This window comes from Cuculus canorus, chromosome 3 (assembly GCF_017976375.1).
Source record: "Cuculus canorus isolate bCucCan1 chromosome 3, bCucCan1.pri, whole genome shotgun sequence".
Classification (NCBI taxonomy): Eukaryota; Metazoa; Chordata; class Aves; order Cuculiformes; family Cuculidae; genus Cuculus; species Cuculus canorus.
In genome coordinates, this window is record NC_071403.1 from 96884493 (window position 1) to 96901969 (window position 17477).

The 17477-nt window shown below is 40.2% G+C and overlaps 1 protein-coding gene across 9 annotated transcripts in view; it reads right to left on the reverse strand.

Moving 5' to 3' along the window:
* The window catches only part of TRERF1 (transcriptional regulating factor 1), a 101329-nt gene that overhangs the window by 26301 nt on the left and 57551 nt on the right, over positions 1-17477 (reverse strand). For all 9 annotated transcript variants that reach the window (XM_054061068.1, XM_054061066.1, XM_054061067.1 and 6 more), the window contains one exon: positions 4656-4753. The gene's annotated coding sequence lies outside the window, so the exon portion shown is untranslated. The remainder of the gene's footprint in view (positions 1-4655; positions 4754-17477) is intronic.

Sequence of the window (17477 nt, forward strand, 5' to 3'; positions counted from 1 at the left end):
AGAAATACCCTACTTAAGCTTATGTATGGAATCTGGACTTATACTAATAGGAGTTCAATTGATTTCAACAGAGAGAGGGTTTCACTCCTACTCTTTTCTGATCATCTCTACGTGGTCCCCTGCAACTTGCACAGCTCCATTCTCCAGGCTGAAAGCCAGGGACATGCCAAGTTACCTGAAATGCCTTTACACACTCCAACTGTCTCCTTTTGTAAACACAAGCAATTGTAAGGCAATACAAGTAATGGTTTCTCCTGGAAGTATACCATATCTTAATTCTGGTAAACATGAAATGGAAGAATATTCCAATGTTATCAACACTAACAGTGATCCAGTTTTCTTCCTTCACAGCTACATCATTGGAGATTCAGAAGACAGGCAGTGAAAATATCAAGGAGATGATATCAGAGAGGATAAAAAGCCACTCCCAGCTCCATCATACACCACAGACCCTGTCGTTTTTGAAATGACAAAATTTTTCAACTCCAGTAAAGAACAGCTCAAGCCACAGACACACTAAGGAACTGCCTGTACACACATGAATTTCAGAGCAAGACATCCACTCCAAATAAGTCAGTACTTGAAAGTTGGGCTGGGTGTGGGCTGCAAATGCAGGCCTGAACGCTAGCCAGTTCCAGTACTGAGTTAGTGGTGAGGGATGACAAAAGACTGTAGGAAAGCGGATGCTGAAGGAAGCAGACTCATTAACAGGCTGTAAAGCTATTACAGCACTGATTTAAGCCTTCTCAGTAGTTTGCATGGCTGTGCATCAAAAAGGGAATTGGATCCTATGGTTCGTCCAATATATTTCAAGTTTTTCAGCTGCCACTTTAAGCAAAAATCTGCATGCTTTTATACACAACTAGTTAGCCTGTATAAAGAAGACTGGATAAGACGGCAGATGCAAGAAACACCTCTGTGTTCAACCAGCTTCTGCAGGACAGAGCACCTGCAGCAACAGTACCAGCAGATGCCCATTTGCTGGGGCATGATCCCTCTGCATGTCCTTCCCTCAGGGAAGGCAACAACCCAGTTAAAGCAAGTCTAACCACCACTCTTAGCAGTCTGAACTGCTAAGTTTGTTAACACTTGAAGCATGCCTGCTTACAGAAATGTGTCATGGCTGTGTGTTCTCCCAACACTGCAGACAGGTTTTAATCATGTCTTACTGCCCTTCAGTCACACAGCCTGAGACAGGGCTCCCTCAATTGGCTGTCTTTTTGCTATTGGAATCTACACTTCATTTTTAACGGTGGCAAAGGCAAAATCCAAACCCTGAAGTTGTCTGTTCCCTTTCCTCCTTTCGATTCCACTCCTCTCTCCCTCCCCCAGTTACCTTCAACAGAAGCAAAACAACTTATCTTATTTAGGTTTTAGCCTCTCTTATAAGAATGCTATATTGACTTGTTTTGTTATTCAGAACTGTAAGATCTTCCCCTAACTATTCCTAAATCAAGACAGCCATCGTTCACATCATCCTGCTGTCTGATTTCCTTTAGGACAGACACATGAATATACAGTAGCTTCCTCCTCGATTTTTTTCCTTTATGCTAACACTGATTCTACCAGCAGCTCCTGCCACATGAGCTGACTATAATCCAGTCTTAAAGTAAGAGTCCAGACAGACACGCTTTGCAGCTGGGCACTGCCAACATACAACCACCACAAAGAACCCAGTGAGAAGACTGACTTTAAAAATGAAGAGAGCACTACCTAAGAATGGACACACCTGCATTACTCAAAACTCAGGTTTCAATAGTGAAGCTGGTAATATTCCTGCATCGTTTAGATGCGATGACCGTGGTAATGCTGGATGGCCGAGCAGCACAGTACTGGCATAGGAAGAATGGTTTATTTCAGACACCCTTGTGCAGACGCAGGCTGTTCAGACACCAGGTTTGCTTCTATAACTCTGTGTATCCACAGTTTAAGCCCCACTCCAGTTTTTTTTAGCACAGGAAATAAGCATGTGAAAAAAGTAACAGGACTGAAACAGAATGAATAACTTCTAAGGCCAAGCACAATGGCTGGGTGAACTAGCAGAGAGAGAAGGGGAAAGCAGTGAGAAGATAATTAAAAAAAACCCTACCTTTTAAAAAAAATTATCTATAGAAACCTTGAGGACATATGATACAGCAATAAAGAAGCAGAGACTGAAAACAAAGTTATTCAGACCACAGCTGTTCTGGTTAGAACAGTCACCAAAATCGCAATATGGATTTCAAGGACCAACAATAATTTTACATGGTATATTTTATATCTCAAGGACAAATGCTTATACATCTGAAAACCTTTTTATCCCAATCCTGGATACAACTGCTTATGTGTTTTTACTGCACTTCGATTTTGGCTTTCTTTGAATGGCAGAGGTTTCAAATCCATGCCCATATCTGCATACAAGCTCAAAAGACTGGGTGAAGTTAAGCAAAACCAAGAATAAAAAACCCACTTCAGTATATGAAAACACAAACAAATAAAATAATTGAAATGTGAAAAGAGGATGGAAAGGAAGCAAAATATTTAGTACACTGATTTTATAGCAAGCATAGTAAAAAGGTATATGTTCTTAAAATGGAAGGTGAAAAGCAGATTAGCTCCTTTTTAATATTAATGCTGGTAATTCTTCAACAGTTGCACAAATCCTCCAAAAATTATCATTCCCTTTGCAGCTGAGCTGCTTCTGCAGTGCAGTTGGAAAGGCTGCTAAGTCTCATGTGGCTGTTCATTTAAGCTGTTCCCTTTTCCACTCTTAAGAGAGACTAGAATGTCCTAATTCAGTTTAATAAAGAACACATTGGACTTGGGGGAGGGGAAAGCAAGGACAGTATTAGGAGGGGAACTCAGCAATTTCTCCACTTCAATATAGTGGAGAAAAAAAAACCCCACCAAACAAATAAAAAAACAACAGCAAAAACAACAGTTGATCATCTCAGGAAAGCCTCTAGAAAAGGGGGAGGAGAAAGGAAGACAAACAAGCAGAAACATTTTCCTCTCCTTTTCATCTAAGTTTCAAGTAGAAAATGCATTCTCAGGCACTGGTAATTTAATGAAAGAACTTTTCTCCCCAAAACTAACAGAATTCTGGTTATTCAAGAAGACGAAGCTGATTTATAAATAAAGTCATTAATTCAATTTAGTTCTAGTGAGATGCAGTTCCATGAGTCCAGTAGAAATGAAGAAGGTTGCTTCAACAAATCTGATTATCGTTGCTGTCAGTGAAATGGCATTATACTTTCAAGGTACTTTGAAGGATTCCGAGAACTGCGACTGAAGCAGGTATCATGTTACTCCATAAAAATGGCAAATATAAAATACGATCTCCTCACAATTCTGATGAAAAAAAATAAAATAAAAAGACAAACCCTGACTAAAGCCAGAAGGGCACCTGAATTACATATTCCATGACTAAGCAACTAAAAAGCTTACAGGAGACAGGATTAATTAAACAGGCTGATTACCTGCTATAAAAACACAATGATATTTTTATATACATCAGTACTTTACTGCATATTTGATCAAGGCTGAAGCTGTCTATGAAGCTTGATTTGAAATCTCTTCAGCCAATCTGTGTTTACTGACTGCTTAAATGAAATAAGTTGTACTATGTTCAGCCGAGTTCTACTTTGAGGGCAATACTCTCAAATGCTTCCTGAAAAACAAACACATCTTATTATCAAAAGTACCCTCCATCTCATATTTTAGTTTACTTCTATTACTGAACCAAGTTACTTGTTCTTCCCCATCAAGACCCTAGTTCTGCAGACATGACAAGACTCTGGCATGAAGATCTTATGACAGAGAGGTTAGACCTTGCCCACTTATCACGTGGTTGTACTACAATTTCTGGTCACTGCTGTTGACTTGAAGGAGATGGGGAAATTTTTATGCCTTTTACCCAAACATGAATTCATCAGCTATAGTCACGATCACAGTCCTAACTACACAATTTTACTACAAGGTAAGCATCCTTATAATGCACTTAACCAGTTTCTTCCCAGCCTCTACAGCGTTTAAGCTCTGAAACTCATAATGTGATTGCCTTTTTCTGTAACTAAATGCTGAGAAACAGTCAGAGAACATATGCAGGAATTTGCAAAAACAGACAAGAAGGAAACATCCTGAGACAAATAAACAATTAAAAAAAAAACAGGCAGAAGTAGTAGTAAGTGGAAATAGCATATGGCTACGCTACAGCTATTTTGAGCCCTGTGTCTCCGCCAAAGGAGACTGAGTTTTTGGAAATGCAGCTGCAGGACTCCCTGAAAAGTCAATCCCTCTAAAATACATCATGTTGGTACCTAGCAATGGAGCCATGTAAAATCCAATGGTTACACAGAGCTGACCACCATGGCTGCTGCTGCCTTTTTTTTTTTTTTTAAATAATGTCCATTTTGTTTGTACAAAACAATATAGACAAAATAGGCCTTTAAGAAAGATTTAAATGTGTGGGGATCTCCTGCATTACACATCCTGCAAGACAAACTCCACTATTTCACAGGGCACAAATCCAACATGCAACTAGTTACAAGTGAGAAGTCCATCAACAGAGTCACAGAGATTCAGAAACCCAAAGTTTAGAGAACAGTCAAAAGATATTGAGCCTCACTAAACAAGCCAGCCTCACAAGAAATGGACATATGGTACTTCAGCATTACCTGATTTTTGAGAATTTGAGAGACTCCTGTGTCTTGCTGTGCTATCTTCGCCATAACATTTCATGCTGCTTTCATTCTGTGATCTCAGAGCGATGTATCTAAACATAAAGCAAAAGAATGGAAATCAATTATTTCCCCTCCAATGTAACCACCTTAAAAAGTATCACCAACTTGTCCTAAACCATAAGCAGAACTGCAGGAATGAGCTTCCTCTTGTAACACAACCAGATACTGATTTCTACTCAATATAATATCTCCATGCTACTCTGTTCTTCAAGTCACTATTGCAGAGGACATCTATCAGCACTGCAACTCCCTTAAAGAACAACAAAAGAACCTCTTTGCCAATATTGAGAGACTGCTTCATTGTCAAATCTCGGATTGATACATTCATGGTCCTTCAAATTACAGACTGAAATATGAGCAGGTTCATCTTTTCTTCTTACTCACCTTGGCACCTACTGCAAAATGAGGAATGTGTTACGTTGACACAATAAATAAAACAAGACTGTGCCTCTACCGCAAGGACCATAAAGATTTCACAGCATCTTCTGCTGTTTTGATAGAACCTAAAGACAGACTGGATGTTCTCACGGAGAACAGATTTGCTGGCCCAGAGCTTGCAACCTACGTGATGAGCATCAGACAAACAAGAGAAGGTGCAGCAATCAGGAAGGGAGGGATTAATTGAAGTCAAAGGTGCAGGAGATACAATCAGGTTGTCACCCAGTGCAGAAGAGTTATCTAGACAAGGCATCTTAAACTATTTACATGAAGACAACACATCTGTTTGCGTGGGCACTGCTGCCAAGACAGCTTTTAGGGAAGGCCCCAAATGAAACAAGTCTGGAAGCTTAAGGTGTATTTCACAGCTTACTGATGTCAATGGGGAACTCCATTCACATAGAGCCCTGCCAGGTTTTGGAAAGTCAATCCAGACGTAAGAAACTGTATAAACAACCACTTGTGGAAGAAGAGCATAGATAACCTCTGTGACCTCAATCAGCATTTCCCTCCTTTCCTCCACACTAGATTCACTTGTTTAAATTATTCTTTAAAAGTCTCTGATAACAGGTCCCACTATAAACAGCAAGGTCCCACTATAAACACCCCAACAACAGGTCCCACTATAAACATCCTCCAAGTCCAGCAGTTCCTCGCACAGAGCAATTGCCTTCTCTTACCCCACCAGCGGGGGGGGTGGATGAATCCAAGCAGCTCCCTTGCCCTGCCCGATGCTAACCTCTGCTTCTCCCTTCCCCTAAGCCCACAGGAAACAGATGGGTCCGCAGTACATTCCAGACACCAACCTGCTCCATCAAAACACGTGTCACCGGTGACAGCGGAACTCATAGCAAAGCTTGCCCAGAACATCTGTATTCAACAGAATACCTCAGATGATGGTAAAGGCTGGTGGCATCACACAGGGATATATGGATTTTCTTCCAACCAAGTGAATTTTTGCTTACATTATTGCCTAGAGTTCCAGTAACCAAGATCCCTACACATCCCTGTCTTGCTACAAATGTGAGTTGAAATGCTACAAACATGTGCAGAGGCAAACCATTTGTTACCTGCTTGCATCCTATCTGCTGAAAGCTTCTCAGCAAATCCCATGAATTTACCTCTTTGTTGAAACAAGAAAAGTTTTAATAGGCCCACATGTACTAAACACTTTATCCAGCTTGGGTTTTATTCTGGTACTTAACACCTTTACATCTGTAACAGACACGTTTAATCTTCTAGACAGGTGCATACCATCGCTTTGTGTTTGCAACAGGAAATATTCAGAGAAAATGCTTTTTTTCCCCCCACTGTAGTTTAACACAGCTGTTTAGAACCTGCCAAGATGTTTAAATTTCATTAAAAAAAAGAATTGCTATATCATGAGCAGTAGCCAAAGTCAAGATGTATACTTTTGCTTTCTTTTTCATTTATCAATCTGCTCTGGAACAACAAATGCTAGTACTAAACCTAAAAATGCCAAAGTATTCCACAGACAAACAATCCCTTGCAGCTTCTTACAGAGGCAAAGCCAATAAACACTGGGAAAAGAAACCATGGAAATGCCCAGAAAAAAAACTTTCCTGTTTTTTGTATTTGTTTTGGCCAATTTTCGCACTATACCACCTTCATCATCAGAGCTACAATATCCATACATGGTTGCATGTAAATTAGCAGACAGAAGCCAAGGTCCCGTATGTAATACCATAGATAGAGAATAAAACTTCAGGCATTGTAGAGCCAGAGGTAGTGAACTGATAGCTGATAAATATTGAAATTTTTTTCAATGTAATTAAAGCAAGACCAAACACTGCAAAAGTACATAAAGTTCGCAAATGAGGTTTTAATACCTTTCATTAAATTTTAATCAGCTTCTCATTTTTTGAGGTTTTGATTAAAACGCAATCTAATTTTATATTCCTTTGCCATATTCTTCAGTTTTGCTCCCATTCCAGCCCTTGGATTTTGCATATAACCGACGCATAGTATGAAGCTCAGAAGCGAAGCCTACAGCAACATTTACAAATTAAGAGCTAAGTCAGAGATCAGCTATCTCATACACACAATATAAATTTTCATTCTTCTGTCTTCATTAGGATTGATGACACTGCTGGAAAATAAGAAGCACATAATACCTTTTATGGGAACGTAAAGCACAGATGAATTAGCAGAGAGAGAATGCAGCTAAATCAATTTCTCATCTCAAGATAGTAATGGAGGCAATTTCTTAAACTTTACTATGCTTGTAACATATTGATCATCAAATCTTCACACTGAAAGTTAAACTAGGTATTTTTCCAGGGATTAAATGGTGGGTGGCAGTAAAACTCTAGGAAACACACCAAGGAACAGGTATTTTTCTCCAGCCACATTACCGTTCAGAAACTCAGTTTCCAACTATCTGCGAGTTACTGCAACACAAGAAGATTTCTAGATGAAGGATTAATTAGTCCTGCAGGAGCCTTTATACCACAGATTTAAGGCAAAGCAGAAAGACACACTGCTTCTCTAGGAGTGATGCCACGAACACCGGTACCAATTACACTACCTGTGCCATGAGCATGCAGCAGCAGCAGCTTAGAGGTAACATTTCTGTTGAAACACTTCAGCTCCCCTTGGCTCCAGGCTGACATAAAGAACCACTTCCCAGAGGTCTTTCAAGCTCTGCTGTGACTAGGATTCTGCTAACCCCTTTCCAGAACTTGTGCTACTGCTCCGAAACCTAACTGCAGGCTAGGACAAGAAGAACCTTTCTCTGGCTTTTGAAGATGCCCCACACAGCCACCATGAACTGCAGTGTCGCGAAGGAATTCAATGCACATGCTCCATTGGCTAATCAAGTGTAACTGGCACAGGCCACATGCTTCCCAGGATAACACTACAGCTGCACACCACATTTTAGATATTAAAAGAACAGTGTAGAACAAACTAAAGAATACACATATCCACTACTTAAGTAAAGTGGAATGTTGGACATACACCCACCTAGGATAGCTGTATTTATTTTAACAAGACAGACTTTTGTACAATTCAACATTAAGAACTTAACTGAAGTGTTAAAAATGTGAACTCAAGCTTGCTATACATCAACAGAACATCCAAAATGACACAAAAATAAGGGTTTTTTTGAATTCTCTCCTCCTGCCGTGGCCACCTGTCTACCTAACCATACACAACTACCATCTGATAACCTTCCCATGAAATGAATAAACCTCATCTACTTTAAATCAATAAAACACGGAAATTTTTTCCACTGTATTTGTCATTATTTCTATTACAAGGGTGAGCAAGAGCATCGTGTTATGTAAATTGGTTGGTCATAATCAAACAGTATTTAATTATTTGTTGAGCAGAAAAGGGGAAAGTAAGGCACCTTCAGATAAGAAACATAAGAACAATAGAATATATGTATTAAACAAGCAATACCAAAGACTGTAATAGTAACTGGCAAAATAAGCAACAAAAACACTGACAGTACAAGAAGTATCATCTATGTACTATTACTTTGGTTTACTTATCACAACTATATCAGAGCAGTCTTCTCCCCACATGCTGGAAGTTCTCTCTTAACCACCAACTTCATGATTTTGTTGCCCTTCCCTGGTGCACATTCAGCTTTCCAGTTGCACCTTCCTAGAAAAAACTCTAGGAATTCAAATTCACTTCAAGGACAGGATTCTTGATGCATACAAAAAGTTTTTTATACACTCATTTCTGCATCTTTGAAATGCTTCAGGAATACTGTGTGACATTTATTTTCAGATAAAATATCTTAAGAGAAATGCATATCTTGCAGCTGAGACACTATGGCACAGAATTCCAAAATCTATTAGTTTTTCACATGTAGGGGCCAATGTTTCAGATAATCTAGCATCGTACAGTATCTGTTATGTTTAAACTGGTTTTGACTCAAGCTACTGGTCAGATGCTCACCAGTCACACAAATCAAATGGGTGCTCACACTAGAAGAAACCACCACAGGCATAACTGGTGACCACCCAGGAGACGCCTGCCTCAAGCAACTGCATCAAGTGGGTGCTTTGTGGCACTGGCCAGAATATAATCCTGTTTCCTTGGGCAGGGCTCCACTTGTGCCTTCCAGGAGACAATACTCTTTTCTTGCAATTCCTTCCATCTTTCATTACATAACTTCAAATAAACATAGCAAATGAATTGGGGATCCAACACAGCCTCCCTCTAAAAAAGTTTCATTTATGTTTACAGCACATCCATCATACACACCAAGCTAGACAGCAGTTTTGTTGGAAGGGAAAAAGATAAATGCAGTTTACAGTTTTCTCATAAGCTGCATAAACAAGATTAAAATGAAGTTATAGAAGCACAGTTTCATTCTGGTGTTTAACCTGAAAGAGGCTGGCTTATTATCTTATCTGCATGGTGTCATTTAAAAAGGATATTTCATTACACTATATCGTCTAAAAGCTGGAATGGTTCTTCTGTCAGTCTCATACAGCCTCTGTGCAGACAAGTTAAGTGGAATAAAGTAAATTTATGGCAGCAATAAGCTGTCACCATTGGGTGAAGGTGCACTAGCAGGCGTTTGAGAGGTATTTGCCAACAGGAGAACCTCAGATTCACTCTGACAATCCTGTCTCAAACCCCACCTTGTAAGCAATTGTGTTTGGGTTTTTGCCTGCCCATTCCTGCCGCTCCTGTGCTCAGCCGCTTCTTTCCTTCTCTTCTTTCCCTAAGCCACTCCCTTCTGCAAAACCGACTCCAAAATGCATTTTCTTCTCTGACACGCCGATCATCGCTGCTCCAGACCTAACCAGTCTCCCCTTTGCTTCTATTCAGCTCTCTTCTCTCAGGTCCAAGACCAACACAATCATTTCTTGTCCCCATCTGACTGAATTCAGATAGCATCCTGGATGGTAGTACAGGCCTGACAGCCCCAGAGCTGCCTGAGGAACCATCAGCTTCCCCTTCACATCTCTCACACAGTCATCTCATGTCCATATCCTGGGAAGGACAGTGGTCACTTAGTCTGCACCCCCTTCTTCATGACATTCATCATTTTCACAAGTCCCTTCCATGTCAAGTACTTTCCAGACCGTGGACTCCTGGTGGCTCTTTGTTGCCACATACTTAGAATTTTTTATTTCTTTACAAGATTTTGTGGACTTGGGAAGGCAAGATGGCAGACAAGGACCAAAACTGCACATGGTACTGAAGACCGGAGAGCACCATGCTTTTATGCTTTCTGTTTTGTTTTCTGTTCCTTGACTAATGAGTACTGATACTTGTTTTACCAATCATTATGCTGCTGTTTTCACAGGACAACCACAAAGCCTCCTTCCAGAGCAGTGACACCTGGTGCAGCACTCACAAGGGCATATGCTGCATTGTGACCCCACTCCTCCTCCCACACGCATTGCTTTTGTTTATCTACAAGCAATTTCCTCTGGTATTTTATCATCCAATCATTCAGTATGAGGAGTTCTACTGCAACACATTTCAGCCAGCCCTCCTTTTCACTATTCTTAATAGCCTAAGCCTACACTCCTGCAAAATTTCAGTAAACAAACCTGCTTCCTCGAAAAACCTTCAAACTATTATTTCGTTCCACAAAATTACTGGAAGACAGCTACTCTCCTAAAAGAAATTCCCCAATCAATTCAAGCAGGCACTCCCCACAATGAACTTTAGCCCTAATTATTCCAGTTTGACAGAGTTAAGAACACTTCACAGCAAGATCTTCTGTCAAGAGTCTGATAACCTAATGCTTGGACTTCTCATGCCACGCTAACATGGCATCCTTGCCCTGAGATGATGGGGCAGGAGCACTGCCCGTCCAAAAAAAAAAAAAAAAACCCTCCATCCCAAACAATTAAGTGGACAAACCTAGAAGTCTAACAGCTACCACTCGGCTCCAGATTCTCCATGCATAAGGCACGAGTTAAAAAAAACCCAAAACATCCTACCCCTATGCAGACAGACTCCTATTCAGTGCCAAGAATATTTTGAAAGATACAAGATGTATAATAACTTTTCAACTGAATATTCATTTCTGAATTGAAGGGAAACATCTTAAGGGTGAGTGGGTGTAAGGAACGATTCCTTCTCGGCACCGCCGCACTGTTTATTAAAGGCTGTGAACACCCACAAGAATTTGGCTTTGGCCTTCGCACTGTACACTAACAAGCTTAGTTTACTGACATTCACAGAGCATATGGAGCTCTGCTTCAAATGATCCCTTTGAAAGAGACAATTAAATCAGACAACTGGAGATTGAACGACCAACAGAGATAATTAAATTCTTAAGGCCTGTTTGTATATTTACCCAAATCTTTCTCACTATTCTGCCGAGAAGGGGAATGGGTTAGCTTGGGAGGTCAAGGGAACAAAAATATGCCTTTTTATTTTCCCCCCTCTTCCCTCCATAGTTACATATCTGTTTGAAACAAAACATGAGCCACAAAAATCAATGCTGTCAGTGCTAGAATTCATCTTATTGTGACAGAAATATTCCATTTTCCCTAGCTTACATTTTAAATTGCTTTCTGATATATCAAGTTATTATTTTTTTAGCCCCTTTAGTTCCTTACATAATTAAATGCTATGTCATCCAGCTTTTACAATTACTTTTACCATTTGCAGAGGAATGCTGACACCCAGTAGCTTTCTCAACTTTCTGTGAAGAATTTATTTCCCACAAGTATTAGCTCCACTGAGTATTTTCTTCTTCATTACATTCAAAGACATTAGCAATCCCTGCAGAAAAAATTCTCTCTTGTACAGACTTTTTTGTAGAGTAGGTAGTATTTGCCGATCCTCAGTTTCCCCTCCTAGTATTCCATATAACCAGAAGTAGCACCAAAAAGGGAAAAGGACGATGCTTTATAATGCCATGGTACCTGCAACTTGCAGGCAAGCGAGAATGGCTAAGCACAACTTATGGACACATTTTTGTACTAAATTCTGATTTTGCATTTTGATACTTGCAAAAATAACAACAGTGTTCCCAAAAGATCTCCTAGTGAAGCTATGAACATTTTGCTCAATTACTCTATGGATACAGACACAGCTGAAGCACTGAGCACTGGCTTCTATGATTTCTCTTAGATGACCACCTAGAATTTTGGAGCATGCATGTTCCCAGCTCCTCTAACCTAGCTTTCAAGGTACTGCCCACAATGAACACAGGTCGAACAGTGCACTGCTCTGTCCAATTCTGCCAACTTGTGACAAAGTACACTGGACACCTTACAGAAGTACTTTATTTACACAGAAGTGACAAAGTAAACACATATCATTCTGCAAAGAGCAAGTTCATCCTGCTTAACATTACCCATCAGAAATATAAACCAAGAAACACAGATTAGAGTATTGTCTCCCTTCCCAGACAGGCTAAGATGAATTATTTGGCCAGTACAGACTTTCTGGGGCAGGGCAGGAGAAGGGAGGGGATGGGAAGAGGAGAGTGTGATAGGTAGGTTTTTGGTGTTTTTTTTTAATTTTGTGGACCACTGAGAGGAAAATAAAGACTAAAAGAACACCTTAAAGAAAGGGACGTTTAAGTAAATTAATGCCTAAAGCTTTGTTTCTGACAAAACTGGCACCTTGTTCCCAAGCAGAACAATTCTGTGATTCTGGAATAGCATTCTGTGATTCTGTGACATAAAGGAGTTTCTAGGGAGCACCTAACAAGCACCAGGAAGGAATCCTTCTGTATAGCAGGCACAGTACAACACCACAGGATCTTCTCCTGGGAATGAATTATAAGTGGGAAGCATTTTGAAGAAGGTAATAAATCTGCTTGTCACCTACGGCGCTACCTTACGTACCACTTGACCAAGTCATCCTTCAGAATTACTGGAATATTACCAAGTATCACACTTCCAACTGAAAGCAATGTGTGCCTGACCACGTCATACTAATTTCAGCCCCATCACAGACAGAGCTTGAAATACTGACACAGACAATTCAAGAACCAAACAAAAGGCTCTGCCTTTCCTCATGACTTAACCAGCATCCTTGCACAGTGCTTTGCACAAAGGTGAAGGAACTGAGGGCTCTGCAACACGGAGCCCAAGGAACATCTCTTATCTCAAGTCCCAGTTTTGTCTGAGGTCACAGTAGCCTGAAAGTAGCATTAATTATGCATAATCACCCTCCAAGCAAGTAGATCTGTGCCAACTAAACCTCATAAAAGTTTTGGTTGCTAAGAAGTAGCAGCGGACATATTCTGAAGTCCTGTTTACCAGAGCTGTTGAGGTCCCCCTCTGGAATAACCTTCCACAGTCTGCTCACTGGTTTATCTTTCTCTTATTGAGATATCAGACTTCTGTCAAAATCTGTGATTTTCCATCTGCTGGCATCTAGAGAAGCCTCTATGAATTACCCCTCTAAACAGTCTGCAAAAGACCTCCAGTATCTTCAGAATAAACTCATATCTTTAAACAAACTAGATATCTTAGCAGAATTTATGCTAGGCATGTTAAGTCTTGCATTCACACATCGTGCGTTCAAATGCCCATGTATCGAGTTCCGAGTCTCAAACTTTGCAAGCTGGCACTGCAGACAGAACCTCAGTATCACTGCACAAGAGCTTGCCCTAGCTTTTCAGCCTTCTCACTCTCTCTAAAAGACTGCTCTCTCAAACGGATACAAGATATTTTTACATCAACATTTTTCATCAATTGTTTTATGAGGATATTAAGTTTCAGAGTGCACTATCTGGAAATTTAGGTTGCTCCAGACTATGTTTTTAAAGACTCACCCTATAATTCTACCAGTGTGTAGATGCATTTTTATCCTCTGATTTAGAAATGCATAAAAGGATTTTCCATGGTTATCTTAGCTAAGGTTGGACTTATCAGAGTATTTATTTATTGCATTGTTTACATGTACTGTGAGCCACCCAGTGAGGAAATGGAGAAATAAAAATAAAAACAACCACCTCCTTTAGACCACATCATTTCTGACACCATTTCTACTCAGAAATCAGCTCCATTTTGTTTTATGGAGGATGACAGTAAGCAAATACAGACAGTTTTTCATCATTTACTGAATCTATGGCATACAAGGCTCATTTATCATCAAGCCCTAGACTCAAGATGAAATGCTAATCACAGACACAAAGAAAAGGTAATGTTATTTCAATAATTAGTAAGCAAGCATTTCTCAGAACAGTGTTATCTGATTTATCACAGGATTCTGGAAAGAAGATGGTGGCACCGACACACTCGTGGTTTCCCTTCTGTTCACTTTTCACTTACAGCAGATTCAAGCCTCTCTAGAGTATCTACCCTAGAGACCTGACTGGAAAAGTCATTTGTAACTCTGAGTAGGATAAATGCTAACCTCCCCACTGATGCATCCTTGGGAGCTGCCCAAGGAGCAGTGCCTATAAGCAATGCACCTAGAGGATTTACAAGTAATGCCACAAACCTCAGGTATTTTTAGTTTCAACTGTGGACTTCATGACTGAAATACACAACCAATAATGCAATTTCTAACAACCCTCATCACCACAAATACCGGCAAACATAACTTGAGGCTACAGAAGGGGAATGAGGAGGGATTCTGAATTCATGCATAAAACAATTAAAACAGGAGGTAAAAACAACTGCAACAGAAACAAAAGGTGAGCGACATTAACAATGTGCTGAGCACATCAGAAGCAAAACTAATGTAATACCAGCCAAACCTGAGCAGGCTGTGCTTCAGCCTCTCTTACCCTAGTCAGCACCTAAAGATCTTCACGAAGCTTCAACACAGCTAGACACAAGGGAAGGTAAGAGTGTGCAGCCTAGCAGGCACACAAGTCTCCAAATAACCCTTCCATAATAAAAAACATTCCCATTCAAAAAAGCATAGCGGTACACTTCTAAGTGAAAGCTGGTGCCACCACTATGTGGCCTAAAAAGATGCTAAGCCTTACTCTTGTTTCCCTGCACTTAAGCTCCCATGGCATGCTACCAGCACTGGTGTTAAGGAAACATCATTATTCCTCTTGGTCAATCCTTGTTGTCCTTAACTTAGATGCATGCTGCAAAACCTTCTCTTTAGAGTGGTGGAGCTGTTGAAGAAGAGTGTTCTTTGTTGTTTCGTTCATGTTTTTTCAGCATTGATGCAAGTCATCCAAGAGAAGTGTCTCTTAGACATGTTTTGAACAATGAGTGAATAGCTGCATGAAATGGGTAGTGTGTTACTGAAAAGCAAACTAAAAGAATGAATTCCCTTGAAGAAGTACACAGGTGGCATGCACCGCACTGTGCTACTTGGGAGTCAGGACCAACAGTAGGCATACCAAACCCAACACAGCACTGAGGCATCCAAAAGTGGGAATCATCAACCTGCAGAGGCGTAAGGTAGGTCTTCAAATAGCAGTCTCACCTGACAAAGGTGTCAAGCAGAGACTTCCTGGGGAGAGCTATAATATTATTAAACGGGTTCTCTCCAATGTATGTACAACCTCACATTTGTTCCCTTATCTTGAAGTGGAGTTTTCTTATTACCACTCTTCACTTAAAGGATGATAAGTTGGATGGATAATATGAAATAAAGGTACTGCATATATTTAAAGTTTTGTCACAGTTTAACCCCACTATTTACCTCCAAATACCTAATGTACAAACATCTGGTTTCATTCAGATGCCACGAATCAGGCCAGAAGGACAGTAATATGATTTTGGCCTGTACAAAATGATACTTTCTTTCTTAAAAAGCGATGGGCCAATCTAAAAAAAATTCTTTTAAAAAAAACCCCAAATCGTCCTTATGGAAGATTCAGAGACAAGCCTTCTGAATAAGAAGTACCTACATGAGAAAAAAGATAATTGAAAGTGTACTGTTTTCTGCTGTGGTCTTCGCATTTCTGGACTGCAAATTCTAACTACAGAAAACAGTCTGTATCAGATACAGCATGAGGCAATGTAACAACATGACTAAAGATGACCTTTGAGAGGTGAAGAGTTGTAGTGAGATTAATTTTTTAAATTTGATTTTTTAAATATTGAGCTCCTTGCTAAAGATTTGAGTTTCATTTTTGTTTTCCTGCAGGACATTGGCCTGGACGAAGCCCATCTTACAGAAATACCTTAAGGCATTATGTACCTCATCTTGCCCTACACTACTGTCTCTGGTAATGCAGGACTACAATGGGTCAATGTAGTCCAATACTGTCCTGCTGGTACGTTCTCCAGTAATCCCTAGCTATCTCGAAAGCAGGACCTCTCTTTTCATCTTCTGCGTATGAGTTTTAGCCAAGGCTAGATTTCATAGTGGACTGAAATTCCTTTGCACACTGAAAGTTTCAGTTGTAAGCTCATTAGCTCCGGGCACGGAGTTCTGCAAGGCTGAAATGGTCTGAATGAACTACTCATAATTCACCATTCCTTTGAGATCTCCTGCCCTTGCCAGAAAGAAGGATGGTATAAAGTAGCCTTCCATCACAGGGAGACCTATGATTGAATCCAACTTTGATGCTTTCTGAAGCCCTGCAGATCTGAGCCATCATTCCCCAGTGACTTTCTCCCGAGCCAGCCCACTGACATGCAGATAAGATAACGGTTTTTTCCTCAAACATTGTTAAGAGTCATTTTGCACTGAAAACAGGTGAGTGCCAGTCTGGGGTATCTAAGCCAACTCCAGCCTTCTCTTTTTGTTCCTGGTGCACCAGCAGAAGCCACAACCTAGAGGCTGCTACTCCATTCAGATGCCTTTTTGGAGTGCTCTTCCAGACATGACCTCTTGCAGTCCATAAACATATCAGGAGCTGATGATGAAGAGAAACAGTCTTTCTGTGTTTGTGTAAGAGGAAAAATAACTCTCTGGTACTCCTTACATAAAACTAAATGCAGACAGTGCTAAGGTTCACCAGCAAACCACAGGTACAATTACAGATAGTCCTGGAGATCTATCTGAATAATTATATTGTTATTGCCGACAGATATGCCCATTCCAGATAGGAGAACCTGAAGATCATAGTCCAACAATTTATTCGCCAGTCTGAACTATGAAGTCTCAAACAGAAAAATATTTCTTATACTAAAATATACATTACTTGTAGTTTTCTGTAGACAACATAGGACTAAAGAAATTAAAACCTGAGTTGAATAGATATTAGACCTCCCTAATTTGAGGCGAGTTTGCTGAGGAAGAGGAGACTGGGAACTCTCACAAATCTTCATCTTTTTCCAAGCACAGAGCAGCAAGTGCAGTCTGTCAAACTTCTCCACTAGTAACAGACATATAAGCTTCACTCTACAGTCTGGTCAATCACTATTCTTACTTCTTTAAAGGGTTACACAGTCCATTCAACCTAGGAGAAAAAAAAACTGTAGCATAACTGTG